This window comes from Panthera uncia, chromosome F2, assembly GCF_023721935.1.
Source record: "Panthera uncia isolate 11264 chromosome F2, Puncia_PCG_1.0, whole genome shotgun sequence".
Lineage (NCBI taxonomy): Eukaryota > Metazoa > Chordata > Mammalia > Carnivora > Felidae > Panthera > Panthera uncia.
In genome coordinates this window covers 7,372,701-7,385,059 of record NC_064812.1, presented here as the reverse complement: position 1 = coordinate 7,385,059, position 12,359 = coordinate 7,372,701, and the positions used below count along the sequence as shown (strand labels likewise).

The window sequence follows — 12,359 nt, the reverse complement described above, 5'->3', positions numbered from 1 at the left end:
TCATTCTCCCCTTCCCCTCCTCCCCTTCCCTCCTCTTCTTCCCCTCTTCTCTCTCCCCCTCCTCCCCTCCTTCTCTTCTCTTCCTCCTCCTCTTTCTTCCTCTCCTCCTCATTATTTATTTATTTATTTTGAGAGAGAGAGAGAGAGAGAGAGCAGAGGAGGGGCAGAGAGAGAGGGAGAGGCAGAATCCCAAGCAGGCTGCAGGCCCAGCACAGAGCCCTATGGGGGCTTGATGTCATGAACCGTGAGATCATGACCTGAGCCCAAATCAAGAGTCGAACGCTTAACTGAGCCACCCTGGCCCCCCCCCCTCCTTGTTTTTATCATGATGATAAGACAAGGCTAAGTTCTGACTCCCAGTTTTCCTGATGATGTGACTCCTTGTAAATCAACAGCTATTAAGAACTTTCTAGGTGCTCAGTTCTTTGGTCGGTCCTGCTGGGGAGAGCTAAGTAAAGACACGGTTTGGGGGCACAGCAGAAACTCTGGAGACCGGAACAGTGAGGAGTGACACAGAGAGTTAGCGCCATAACCTAAGAAGCGGCTGTCACAGGAGGGACGGGTCCACGGGGGCTGGGGCAGATCCTCAGCATCAGGGACTGAAGAGAAAAGCCAGAGATCACCAAGTGCAGCTCCCTTATCTTATAGGTGAGGAAACTGAGGCCCAGAGATGCCCAGAAAGGCCTGGTGACTGGCTTGAGGTCACACAGTAACTTGGTGATAAAGGTAGAACTTGAGTATAATTGTCTGGATATTAGACTATGATGCCGGTTAAACTAATAATGGAGATCATGGTCAACATGTATGGAACACGCCCTGTGTGTCATCCATCACGCAAAGCACTTTATTTGAATCGCGTTACGTGACTCTTCTGTGACTGCCCGTGCTTATGGACACAAGCCTGCTTTCCCGAGCAGGAGCCTGGCCGGCAGCCTGTGTGGGCGAATCTCCCTTCACTCCAACCTCTGCAGTCTTCACTTGTGTCAACTGTCTCTGAGCGTTTCCTTGCACCCCCTCCTTCTTCCCCACGTCCCCTTTCGTCCCGGTTTACTCTCCCTTTTTCAGCCACTGCCACCTGGGGTTGGGATTCTCCTTGGAAGCCTGTCTCCCAGGACTTGGCACTTGGTCCCAAAGGATGTGTGGGGACGCTCGCGGGAGGGTGAGTGAATGGTGCCTCCACACCGAGTGGGAAGGGGAGAGCCGAGGGCGCGGGTGGGAGCCTACGGGGCCCCTGGGAGCTCGGTGGAGCACCCATTGTTCCCTGTTCATCATCTGCTGCTCCCCAGATTTATTGAGCAGCATTGGCCGAGGGCCGGCAGGTGGGGCAGAGGGGCAATGGCACGAATGAGTATAAAGCAACATAGAGAGCGTGAAGAACCATGGGGGAGGCGCACTGGGCGTGAGAGATGACGGTTATTCCCACCCACGGCCATCAGGGATGGTTTCTCATGGGATCCCTTCTGGGTCTGGAAGGCGGGGAGGGTGAATATGTGCAGAGATGGTGGGAAAAGGAATCCGTGCCCAGGGGGTTATGGGAGCGTGTGTAAGGTGAGACAGAAGTTGAGAGGCGAGAAGTAAGACCGGGGGGCCGACTTAAGTGTGAATAGACAGAAGGCATCTGTGGGGTGGGGGTGGTAACAGGGACCTCTAACCCTTACCGAGCACCTGCGACACGCCAGACTCGCTTCTGAGAGCTTTCAGTGCCGCGACTCGTGTTTTCCACGCAACATCACCCCACTTTACCACAGAGGAGACTGGGGCACAGAGACGTGAAGTACCAGCCTAAGGTCACACAGCCCGGAAGCAGTAGCTCGGGAGTCAAATCTGCCAGGCCGGGTTTTGGCCTGTTTCACTCTGCTGCCTCTTGAGCGGACTGGAAGGGAACGGAGAGCAGGGGGGGCGAAGGGGAAAAAGGAACCCTGTGTCGAGGAACTTTGACCAATTCTCAGATGGCCAGAGGATCTTCTCATCCACAAAACGCCTGGCCTGTCGTTGGAACCACGAGCTCACCTGTGTCCCTGAGGGGACGCTCCCAGCTTGCAGCCCTGGAATAAGTCAGGTGGGGTCTCCAGGGCCCGTGGGGCAGGGATGCCTGCAAGATTCTTCTGGGTCTCAGAGATCTTCCAGAAATGCAGTATCTGATGTAGCAACAGCCTTCCTCCCCCTGGTCATCCCTAGGCCCCTGCGTGTCTCCTTTTGTTTATGATTACTGAAGGCATTTGCATGAAAACAGGGTTTTCTTAGTCTTCTGAGGGTTCCGCTTCCTGCTGCTGGTTCTTACCTGAAGCCATAATTCTCCATTTGTGGCTCAATAACCATCTCCCGGGTGGCTAATTATGGGCCATATGCTCCTGGGGCTGGTGTGCTGGAAAGGCAGACTGGCGTGCTCGGTGTCCGGCTCCTGTACTTCTCTCTCTTTTGGACTTGCTGGCTCAAACCTGTCCTCCGCAGTGTGTCCCCAGGGCCCCTCGGGACTGTTTTCCTCCTCAGGTGCTGTTCCGTTTTGCAGACGACCCCGGCTGGGCTTAACTGGGCCTTCACTAGTCTGCCTGCCAGCATCTCAGTGTTGACCAGTTGGCAAAAAATCAACAGAAGGGCAGATGACGTCTGCTGTTTAAACCCCCTCCAGGTCGGGTGATGAAGTGGAAAGAGCTTTGGCCTGGGATCAGGGGAAGTGGAGAGCTCCTGGCTTTGTTGGGAAATTGCTGTTATGACTTTGGAGAAATCTCTTTACCCTTCTGGTTCTTCGTTTTTTCCTTATGTAAAGGAGTGATTTTGGTTCGATCAGTGGTTTCTAACCTGATTCCTAGGTGTCTGAAAAGATAGTGATGGGCGCAGGGGGGCCTTTAAAACAGCTTTGAACTCCCTCTAACCACTAACTCCTAGAGAGAAGGGATCGCTGCCTATTCACTGAGTGTCCGTTATCTAGGACAGTGTTTGGCACAGAAGGTGCGGACAATGAATGTTTGTTGGAATATGAAGGCCTTTCAGAAAGCCCAACAAAAATTGTCCTTTGGTGCTGACGAACCTGGGCAGGCTAACAGAAACCTTGGATTCTTTAATGACCAGCATGACATTAAAGATGAGCTACTCATTTTTTTTTTTTTTTTTTGTCTCTGCATAACTGCCTCTAACTTAAGCAGGGAAGGAATCTGTGGGAGCCAAGGCATCTGAGAACACAGGTGATTTCAGCGGTCAAGGTGGGAGGTGCGATCGGTCGAGCTGAGGTGATGTGACTGCCCAACTGCCTGCTGGGAATGGACACTATCTAGCTGTCTTAGGCTTCCATGGACTTTGTCCCCACCAAGACTATCACAGACTTGGGGATTTCTCCAAAAACAGGAAGGAAATTTGGATTCCAGGCAGCCAAAACCTGACAAAGGACCACTGTGCCTGTCACCCTGGTCCTGTCGCAGTTAACTGGATCTCTGCTCCGTAGCCGGTGGGTGGCTTTGACGAAGGGAATGAGAAAACAAACTTATGTCTGCATTTTGATGTGGAAAAATGTCTGTGTGCCCGCAGTCTATGTGAAAGAAATTATAACGGGATGCTTGTGGGTGAAGATGGGCTTATCTCTCGTCCATAAAGCTGGGGTTTGCCACCAAGGTAAGTAAAGACATTCCCCTGTTGAGACACAGACACAGGTGCTAAGGGAGACTCCCCTTTTCTGTATCTCTAGTTGTTCTGGGGGAGCTCCAGGGACCAGTCTTGTCTGGCTCCCCATCTCACCGGGCCGCATAGTCCCAAACTGGTTTACTTCACCGGGATTTTGTGAGCTCAAGTGAGATCCTGGGTTCGAACGTTATCTCTAACCTTAAATGCGCTCATGTTGCCAATAACAGTCCACAACAATGCCAGTGATAACCAATATCTGTCTTGGTGTTTATCTGGAAAGTGTGGGTTGGCAGCCGCCCACGAGGAAACACCTTCCCTTTTCCTTCTTCTCGCTGGCGTTCTTTGTGTTCCTTTGATCTGTGCAGTGGACACACGTCATTTACAGCTGTCCGATACCTTTTGGATAGTCTCGCTACCTCTTAATTATTTTTAACATTATGACTTCCGCCTTTGCATGGAAGAACCCAGAAAATTTGCGTCCCGAGGATTGCTTTGAGCCAGGATAACGGCAGAGGACCTAGGCCCCTGTAGTTAGGTGAACTTCTCTGAGACTTGGAATCAGAAATATGAGGTCCTTGTCCAGAAAGTGTGGAGCTATTTGGTTCTTTGGGGGCAGCAGTGGTAGAATTTCTGGCTGCTAGTTGTGGTCGTGGTAACTGCTACATAGTGATATTTGTTAGAGAATCCTCACAGGGGTGTTTGGACTCAGCAGAGTCAGATTCCATTTTTACTCTTCTCAAAGATATTCTGAGTTATTGGGTACGTTTCATATGTTCCTTTCCTGCTTACATTAGGCAGGCTGTTTGCAGCTAAAAATCCTTCCCAGTGTTGGAATTGCATGTGGAGTGGGTTCCAAAAGTTGCAGAACCTATGCTGTGTATAGAAGGGGCTTAGCGGAGGTGGTCACGCATCAGGAGGCAAGGATTCACCCAAGGTCAGCTAGAGACAGGATGGCCTCGTGTTCCTGTTGGCAAATCCACATCAGCTGCGCCCTACATGGCTAACCTTTGCCAGCTCATCCTTGGGACACTGACCTCTGCCAGTGGAAACGGCAGGGTTGAGGGCCGTAGTTTGGTTGTCTCCTTTGTCGCTTTGACTCCTGCTGATACCCTTGCCCTCAGGGTCTTTGCTTCTATCCCTTCATAGAGGCTAGTTGTGAGATCAATAATGATTTTACCTTTTCACAAGTAGATGTTACGGTGTTTGAAAATGTGTGGAAAGGTAAAGACTAATGGTGGAAACAAGTGACAGAGGGAGGCATAAAGATGGAGAGAGAGAGAGAGAGAGAGGGAGAGAGAAAATGACATATAAGAAAGAGAGGGAGAGACAAAGACGCAAAAAGTGAGAGCTGGAAAAAGGGCCCTGTCTATGTCAGGAATAGTCCCTGGTGAGTTAGCTTCTGTGGTAACCAGCCTCTGTGACGGCCTCAATGAGCCCCGTTTCTGGTTTTTCACTCCCCATGTAGTTCTTTTTCACGTAGTATCGGGCTGGCCTGTGTGACAAATAGAGGATGGTGGATGTAACAGTGGTGATTCCCAAGGCTAGGTCATAGAATATGTTGTCGCTTCTGCCTTGGCCTCTTGGATGGTTCTCTCTGCAGGAAGCCAGCCGCCATGTTGGAAGGACACTAACACGGCTCCGTGGAGAGCCCACATGAAGAGAAACCAACTTGGCAGTTGCGACTTGCTGGCCCCGGGAGCGAGCCTCCTGGGAAGTGAGTCTTGTGGCCTCAGTCCATCACTGACATGGCTGGACACCAGCTGGTACCTGGCAGCAATCACCTGAGAGAGCCTGAACCAGAGGCGCCCCACCAGGCCGCGCTTGCTCCTTGATCTGAAGAGCTGAGGGAGCTAATGAGTGATTACTGTTGTTTTGAGCCATTGAATGTCAGGTTATTTGCCACGCAGCACTAGATACTCAATATAGTTCCCTTGCTGCCCTTCCTTTTGGTAAAAATGCTCTGGAGTCTGAGGTAGGGGCAGACAATGGACGTGTTCGGGAACCTCTCATCTTCTTCCATGGGTGTTATTGTTCTGCTTCGTAGACTCACTCATTCGTCACTTAGTAGAAATTCCTCTTGGGCTCTGGTAGATAACGGAACATTATTTCTGTTTCTCAGTATTATTGCACCTTTAATTCTCCTGGGTCTATTTTTGTAAGCATTTCAATGGGAAGGTGGATAAGGATGAATCCCAAGCTGTTATCTTGCTGTTCTCTTAGCCAGGGAATCAAAAATCTATAACTGCTTCTACGGTTTTGCTTTTGCATTCCATCACTGCACATTTTTGAGCACATATTTCCAAACCATTTTTTCTTGCTCGTTTCATTTATTTATTAGTCACATGTACCATTGGATTGTTTTATCATATGTTAGAAAGCCTACGTAAAATATGCATTTAGAAAGTGTGAGAGAAAAATACATAGAAATTCTAATATTTTCTTTTTTCTGCTCAAATGGTTGTCTTGGGCACCGCTGGTCAATGTGTCCCTTCTTCCACTTTGGACACCACTGGTCTCCCATACGGTTAGCTTTTTATGTTCATGTATTGCCTGTATGTTATTTAAGGGAAGAGGTTTTACTTTATTTATCTTTTCCAAGATTATAGGGTTCCTGCTTCATTCAGGCTTCTTTTTAAAAATTTTTTTAAACATTTTTGTTTATTTTTGAGAGACAGAGAGAGACAGAGTGTGAGCAGGGGTGGGGCAGAGAGAGAGGGAGACACAGACTCCAAAGCAGGCTCCAGGCTCTGAGCTGTCAGCACGGAGCCCGAGGCGGGGCTCGAACTCACGGACCGCGAGATCATGACCTGAGCTGAAGTCGGATGCTCAACTGACTGAACCACCCAGGCGCCCCCATTCATGCTTCTTAAAAGAAAGAATAATAAATGAATGAATGCATGAATGGACGAATACGTAAAGACATGACCGAATCGTGGGATTTAATCTTCTCCAAGTTACAGAGCCCCTCTCTGCCACATTTGCTGAGAACAGCCTCTGTGCTAAGTGCACCCTTGGAGGACAGGTCTGGATTTCTTTCTTTCTTTCTTTCTTTCTTTCTTTCTTTCTTTCATGTTTTTATTTATTTTTTTGAAGGAGAGTGAGAGAGAGAGAGAGAGAGCATGAGCAGGGGAGGAGCAGAGAGAGAGAGGGAGACACAGAATCCAAAGCGGGCTCCAGGCTCTGAGCTGTCAGCACAGAACCCGATACGGGGCTCGAACTCACAAACTGGGAGATCATGACCTGAGCCAAAGTCGGACGCTTAACCGACTGAGCCACTCTGCACTTCTGAGATGGAAGTCAGAAACTCACTGTGGTGGACAGGTGCCCCTGGACTTACTTCTAAGACAAATTGTGTTCTGTTTCCCCTATCCATCCCAACCCATACCGTGCCATACACAGGCCCCCAAATCACACCCCCACACACCATAGTTTTCTCCCTTTCCCTCAAGCTGTCTTCCAGGCCTGGCTCTCTGGCAAATAGCCGTCACCAGCGAAGACCTTTCTAGTGAGTACATATGTGGGGGAGGATTTTCCTGGCCCTTAACTAGCTTGCCTCACCAGGACTCAGGCTGTCTGGGTTTCTGTCTTCTAACATTTCCTGGGGCCAAGGAGCTGTGGCAGACACAATTATAACCAGCCCGTCAGGTCTCTTCGTTTGGCTGGGCATCTCTCTTCCACGTCCGTCGGCTTAGATCCTCGTCCCCATTTATGCCTTCCGAGTGACCTAGTGAGTTAGAGTCAATGTTGCTGCTTCCCTGCTGCAGCCCCATTCTGCACCGTACTGGCTCTCCTGGCCGGGGGTTGTGCAAGCGACTGGGCACGTGGAAGAAGGCGCAAAGGGCCAGCTTCTCTGGGAGCACAGCTGGCTTTGTTCTCTCTGTGTGCACGTGCGCGCGCATGTATTCAGAGAGTTACGAGAGGGATGTACTTAGCGGGATTTAGAAAGTCTTAGTTTGAACTCTGATCCCTGGGTTCTTTGTTGTTGGGCCTTGGCCAAGACAGCTCATTCGGGACCAGTGGATGGGAGTCTTTGGGGACATACCTGGGGACATACAATCACGACGGAGTCTTGTGCTGGACATGCTCCTGGCCGCCCTGAACTTTTGAACGCTGGGACGATCTCGGTTAGGCCCCCAGATCTCAGTGGTTGGAAACAACAAAATTTATTGCTCACTAATGTCTCTGTGTCCATCATGGGATATCTGGGGGTCTGCTTCGCTCTGGGACTCAGGCTGCCCTAGGGGCCGCCAACTGCCAGGACAGAGAAGAGAGAGGGCAGACGAATCACACGGTGCCACCAATTTTCACAGATGTTTCAGTCACTTCTGCTCCTGTTTCGATGACCAGAGCAACTCACAGGGGATGGCGGCTTTCCAGGAGGGGCTAAGATGTACCATATTACCACGTGACCAGAAGGGAAAACCGTGAAATATGTGAACAGTGCTCGTGACGGTCCATATCCTTTCCTTCTTCTGGATCCTTTCCTGGTTTCCGAATTCTGCGCTTCTGAGATGGAAGTCAGAAACTCACTGTGGTGGACAGGATAATGCTCCACACAAAGATGTCCACGTCTTAATCCCCAGAACCCGTGAGTATGTCCTCTATGACAGAAGAGGCTTTGCAGGTGTGATTAAATTAGGGGGCTTGAGATGGGAAGATTATCTGGGATTATCCCGGTGGGCCTGATGTAACCACAGGGATCCCTATAAGGAAAGAGGGAGGCGGGAGAAGCAGAGTCAGAGATGTGAGGATGAACACAGAGGTTGGAGCGATTGCTGTAAAGAGGCTCGTGGGCCCAGGAATGCAGGCAGCCGGGTTCTAAAGAAGCTGGAAGAGTGGAGGCTGGGTGGCGGTCGTGGGGCTCTGGAGTGACTGTCGCTCGCTCCAGAGAAGTGACACGGGCACATCTCTACAAGAAGGCTGAACTGGGGGGGTGGGATAACATAGTTCACTCTGCTTTTATGATTACATGGAATCATTTCCCTCTTTTGCCCCATTGAAGACATATTTGGATTACTTACCCAACACAGGATCAACAACCCCCTTTGGCCTATGTGGTAATGCCTCTGAGACTTTCACCAACGTCATGACTTCGGATTCAGAGCATGGTGCCACGAGTTCACCAGAACTGGTGAGTATTTCACCAGTTCACGAGTTCACCAGAACTGATGAGTATTTCAGTGTCTTTTGCTACGTGACACCCAGCGACATATGGCAACGGCATTTATCCCGTGTTCACCGGCCTTCCCGGGGACTGGGTGTACGATGGCCAGGCCGATTTGGGCTGTGCTCCGCTGGAGGTTCTGGTTCAGCCTGCGGGTCGGGCTCAGGTCCGGGTTCTGGGCCGGAGGGACGGCAGCTCCCGCAGGGACGCTCGGGTCACGGTGGATCACAGGAGCACAGAAGCCAGCCCGGTGGCAGCCAGGCTCACTTTGTCTCTGCTCCTGTTATGACAGCTAACACCCCATGGACTAGGGCAGGGCACACGGTTAAGCTGAAGCCAGGGTGTGGCAAAGAGGGGGATGCAGGGCTGGCGCTGGGGGTGCCAAGAGTTGGTCCTAATTCAACTGTCACAATAGAGAAGGAAGTGTAGGCTCAGGGAAATTCAGGATATTTTCCTGGATCTCATGGTAAGTCAGTCGTATGGGTTGAGGCCACTTCTCTATTCGTTACCCTACGTTGCCAGCACGGCCGGCTCATGGAAACTTCCGGCAGGTAACCTTCTGTGCACTACCCCCTCATCTTGCCCTGGCCTTGTCTTTCTGTTTCGGGAGGCTTGTCTGTTTCCAAACTGCACATGTCACCAGCTCAGCTCTCCGTCCATCCCTCTGGGGGAATGCTCTTTCTCTCTCCGATGAACTCCATACTCCTGGCTCGGATGACATGTCTCTCTTGGGGCCTTTGTCTACTCCTCTGTAAAGAGATATAGTTGTCTGTCACGTGACGAGGGGTGGCAGCGGAATCGCCTTGCTAGCAATTTGCAGGCCGTTCAAGCCCCTCTTCTGTGGCGTGGCGCCCTGCTGGCCCTCAAGTGCCGGGGCGATGGTGTGGCCAGGAACACGAGCCGTGCGTCAGGCACATTCAGAGCAGGGGCCTGTCTGTGAAGCAGGGGCCGGTCCTGCTCTGAAGACCCCGGACCGCCCAGACCCGACACGGGGGTCGGGTGTCACGGGGTGGCCCTGTAAGTGGAGGCTGGCGCGGGGCGGGGGGGTCTGGAGGGATCGTGGGGACCGGGTGGCTGAAGGGTATTCCTGCTACCAGATGTAGTTCACTTGCATAAGCGTTTCTTGAGCCCGGCAATGTGCCAGCACCTCGGCCGGGAACTGAGCCCTTAGGACACAGGAGAGACAGCTCCTGCCCTCAGGAGGCTTCGGGGCTAGTAGGGGGAGCTGAGGACATTAAATGAACGGTTGCGTTCTTCAAACGTGGCAAGAACCATGCAAACGAGAGAAGAGTTGTTTGAGCATACTCTAACTTTTTTTTTTAAGTTTATTTATTTTGAGAGAGAGAGAGAGAGCAGGGGAGGGGCAGAGAGAGGGAAAAAGAGAGTCCCAAGCAGGCTCTGCATTATCAGTACAGAGCCCCATGTGGGGCTCTAACTCACGAGCCGTGAGATCTTGACCTGAGCTGAAATCAAGAGTCGGATGCTCAACCGACTGAGCCCCCTGGGCGCCCCAACAGCTGCATTCTTCAAGCGTGGCAAGAACAGTGCAGACGAGGGCAAGGTTGTCGGGGGTACTCTAAACAGCTTTGGGGCTTGTCTGAAAGGGGTAAGCGATTCTTTACCTGTCTTGCTGCAAATAACAAATCGCTGTGTTGCATGGGAACTCTTATCCCCCGCTCGTCGTGTTTCATAGGGGGAAAGGGAAATCCTACTTCCCAGGAGGGAAAGATTTGGGAGGAGCACTGCTGGCACCTTCCTCCATACCTACGACCCACTCGTCCCTCCCCAGGAAGGAGAAGGGATTCTGATCCGATTAGTGACTCTGGGGACCTGAGTGGGGTCCAGGGTTCCTGGTGTTGTAGGATCTCTGATGAGAACTGGAGCCTGTTTGAGACCTGAGGTTCAAGGAAGTGAGGGGACTTGGCCTCCTTTGTCCCCTGGGTGTGGCAGAGACCAGAGGCACGACCATCGCTCTTGAGGCTGTGTCTGCACAAAGGGAAAGCCTGGTGGCGGGGTCCAGTTAGCGGCTGTGGTAATGACCGTGGCAGAGGTGGGCAAGGAGCAGGCAGAGCGGGGAGGGGCTGAATCAAGGCAAGGCCCCCGGGGTAATGGATGGGAATTCCAGAACTATCCAATGGGACGGAACCTAAGGGAGGAGGGGTAGGTGGTAGGTTCAGGTTCCCGGCTCTGGTGAACGGGTGGGGTGATGCTCGCACCTGTTGCCTCGAGAGGGAGCCGCGATCACTCAGGTTTGGACCTGAAGGAGTCATGACCCTGGATTTAGGTTCTCCTTGAGCGGCCATGCAAACATCTCACCAGGAGATGCTAGAACACGATTTACCAAGTGGGGGACCTTCGGTCTCCTGAATCTCCTGGATTCTCCTGAGTCCAGCCCGTCGGTGCTGTTTAACCGATTTTAAAAGCTCCGACTTAGCTGGAGAAAGCACAAAGTGAAAGATTATACGGGAAAACCTGGATTTCGATGTTTTCTTTAAAAAGAAAAAAGAATCAGGAATCCTTGGGCTCACCTTCTTCGAGAAAAAGGGTTCCTCAGTTTCCTCAAAACGTGTCACTGGCAGGGGCACTTTGCAGTTTACAAAGTGCACTGCTTGTCCTTGCAAAGCGTGCGGTGTGCCCCCCCGTCCGCCCCAGCTCGTCTGTCCACACGCTTCTCATTGCCCTCCCTCTGTGGGCAGCGGGGCAGGAGAATCGGGGTCCCGGGGCTCTGAGCGGTTTAGGCTGAGCTCACAGCCGGGAGTGGGGGCCTGGCCCCCAGCTCCGGCCCCCCCCCACCCCCATTCTCAACTCTAGTCTTAGTTTCCTTTCCATTGCCTTCCATTTGCCAGTCAGTTATAAATAGCTCAAAGAAGATTTTATTTCCAGCTTCCAAGTGACAAGTGCTGTCAGCAACACCACAAAACACTTCATTGATGTTTTTAAGGGGGTGGGGGAGAGGAAATAAAATTGCTTATTTGCCCAAAGCGGTGTTCAGCGAACTGAAATCCCTCGACTCCCATGGGACTCTCTGCTTTTCCCGAGTGAATGGATTTTCAAATTTGGAACACAGGTGGCCTTCAGGCTGAATGGCCGCCGTCTGCCTCTCTGATTAATTCAGTCAATGCTGCAGCCCGAGGAGGGTTAGAGGTTGGATCTCCCCTCCCCAGCTCGGGCCCGGGGAAAGCCAGGGGAACAGGCGTGGGGGTGGGGGAGGGGAGGCAGCTCCTAACAGCTTTGGGGGCCTTGTCTGAAGCCGGTAAGCAATTGTTTTTCTATCTCGCTGCTTGTCAGGGCGGAGACAGGAGGGAGAAGGCATTTCTTCCCAACAGGAGAGGAAATCACAGCCAAACGTTTGCAATTACAGAGCCAAAGGCTTGTGTCAGACATCGGGGTGAGACTGGGGTGCCTTTCAATGAGATCATGGCCAGGAATAGACAGGAACAGTGGAAGGACGGCCGGGTGCAGGCCCAGAAGAGGGAAGGGACAAGAACCTGTCCCTGTTAGCTGAGCCTTCGACACAAAGCCCGGTGCGGAGGGCTGGTAAATGAAGAGATTGTCCAGGCCATCTTAATGGTCTAAGAAG

At 51.8% G+C, this 12,359-nt stretch overlaps 1 long non-coding RNA gene across 1 annotated transcript in view; it reads left to right on the top strand.

The window, feature by feature from the left end:
- The window catches only part of LOC125924379 (uncharacterized), an 11,318-nt gene extending 2,577 nt beyond the window's left edge, over positions 1 to 8,741 (top strand). Inside the window, exons 2-3 of the long non-coding RNA XR_007458368.1 lie at positions 7,926 to 8,203; positions 8,618 to 8,741. This is a non-coding gene — a long non-coding RNA (uncharacterized LOC125924379). The remainder of the gene's footprint in view (positions 1 to 7,925; positions 8,204 to 8,617) is intronic.
- The last annotated feature ends 3,618 nt before the right edge of the window (positions 8,742 to 12,359 follow it).